Source organism: Podarcis melisellensis (assembly GCF_964234715.1).
Source record: "Podarcis melisellensis genome assembly, chromosome: 17".
Lineage (NCBI taxonomy): Eukaryota > Metazoa > Chordata > Lepidosauria > Squamata > Lacertidae > Podarcis > Podarcis melisellensis.
Genome location: NC_138534.1, coordinates 35,968,359 through 35,970,933, shown reverse-complemented (window position 1 = coordinate 35,970,933; position 2,575 = coordinate 35,968,359).

Sequence of the window (2,575 nt, the reverse complement as noted above, 5' to 3'; positions counted from 1 at the left end):
AAGCAAGGTAGGGCAGTTTGGTGTCCAAAGTCTTGGGGAATAGCCGAAACACTTGACTTGGACTGAAGGGAAGAACCTGTCTGCTCAGCTGAGGAGCGAAGTGGGAGGCAGCTTGGGATGTTGGTTTTTGGGGATTGGAAGGAATACCTGAAGGTAGATTTCCTGGTCTGTGCAGAAAGATAAACTTGTACTTCCGTAGGTCAACAAAGGGTTAAAAAAGAGACTTCCAGCCGAATCTGCAGTTATCATGTTGGTGAGGCTTAACTGGCTAGAGAGAATAAAAGGGCAATTTGGCTGAAGTGTTTTAACAGGGTAGTTAACTACTTCCTTAAAATATAACATTAATAGTTGGCTATAAGCTTTTGGCTTTAAAGTGACCCCAACAAGTTAATAAAATGTACATTCGTTTAAAGAGACATGCGGTACTATTTTAAAGTAACCAGATAAGGTGGTGGCCTTAATCTGTTGAACTTCAGGCACTAGACAAAGATTTTCCTAACCCAGCAGGCATTTTAAGGAATTGTTTGCTTTCATTATTAATTTTAATTGATTTTCATCATTGTGAGTTTTGGGGATTTGTTGTATTTGATATGTGGCAAGCTTTTTGATTTTTTTTTTATGTACAGCACTTAGAAATTCCAGTGACTGAGTAGTATGCAAATAGCTTAAGTAAGTAAATAAGTAAGTAAAATGACCCCTGGTGGGGAGGAGGAGATAGCCCAGGTGCAGCAGGGTCTGAGGTCTTGCTTGTCTCTCTGTCTTGTTCTTCTGGTAGACGATTCTGTTGGGCAGGGATAATTCAGCTGGAGCAGGCTGATATTATAGTCACCTGTCTCCTCACTCCTCTGTTCCTTCCATCAGTGCAGCTGTTATTAGTAGGCTTTGCCTTTTTTTCTTTTTTAAAGCTACACATGCAGTATTTAAAGTGGGGGGGAACCCACAAAGCTGATTTTAGTGAAGAGTGAACGGGAAGCAACCCCATTTGCAACCTAAGTTATCCTTACAGCCTTAAGTCTAGCTGGCAGCCGCCTGGAAAATAAGTAAACAAGGCAATTATTGGCGATGCCTCCTTCTCTGATGTATTCTTTGCTAGCTTTCATATACTTCAACTGAGCAGAGCCACGGAGGAAACTCCAAAGGTGTGCAGGGCATTTGTGGGAGGAAACCTACAGGGGATTTCTGGAGAGAAATGTTTTTTCGTGTGTCTTCTCCACTAGCAGAAAAATATACTGTGCCCACAGTTGTCTGCTCATCCTAGGGGCTTCTGAAAAACTCGCAAGCATTTTCTTTCAGGTTGTGAAAAAGTAGGAAGTTGGAGAGAATTGGAAGGGGTGTTGTTCTTCCAATCTGTGTATTGAAGGCACTGAATACATTTTCCCCCGGGTGCAGCAAACAATGTGTGTATGTGTGAACACACACACACACACATATATCAGGAGCAATATTTCAAACTGAGCCAGGGCTGAAGAACCAACAATAGTATCTCAGCCCACTGACTCATTCTACTGAGAGCTAAGAGACCAAAGAGCTCTTTAAACCTCCCTCCATTCCGGGATGGACAGGGATGTTGAAAAAGCCCTTCTTTTTGTACTGTACATACTTACGCAGAGGCCCAGCTCAGTCTTTAATTCTATACCAAGGGGCAAGAGAGGCTACAAACTTAGAGCTTGCTCAGTCAGTAGACCATGAGACTCTTAATCTCAGAGTCAAGGGTTTGAGCCCCAAATTGAGAAAAAACACTAGATGATCCTTGTGGTTCCTTAAAACTCCACAATTCTCTTGCAGTCAGACAGTGGAATGGCCTTCCTCGGGAGATTGTGGACTTTTGTTCACTGGAGGTTGGATGGCCATTTATCCATGAATAGAGCATATATATATATATATGGAAACCACTGACATGGGTGGCACTGTGGGTTCAACCACGGAGCCTAGGACTTGCCGATCAGAAGGTCAGCGGTTCAAATCCCCGCGATGGGATGAGCTCCCGTTGCTCAGTCCCAGCTCCTGCCAACCTAGCAGTTCGAAAGCTCATCAAAGTGCAAGTAGATAAATAGGTACCGCTCCTGCGAGAAGGTAAACGGCATTTCCGTGCGCTGCTCTGGTTCGCCAGAAGCGGCTTAGTCATGCTGGCCACATGACCCGGAAGCTGTACACCGACTCCCTCGGCCAATAAAGCAAGATGAGTGCCGCAACCCCAGAGGCGGTCATGACTGGACCTAATGGTCAGGGGTCCCTTTACCTTTACTTTAGGAAACCACTAAAATTGTTGAGCCTTTTTAAGGAAAGTTCCAAAATTGTTGACTTGACTAAAATCTGGGACAAAGTGCAGCCTGGACGTCAATTCCGAATTCGAAATTCCAGACATATGGCAGCCCTAAATTAATCCTTGTCCCCTTTCTGGTGTGAACAGCAAAAGAAAAAAGTAACTTGAAATGCGGTGGGTGGGGGAAGTGACCTCACTGCATTTAAATTTGCTAATGTGTACATATTAGCATATAAGCTATGAGCAGGGCGTTTTATTTCTCCTGCTTCCATTTCCCCTGGCTAACACAAAACATTCTCTGGCTACTGAGCA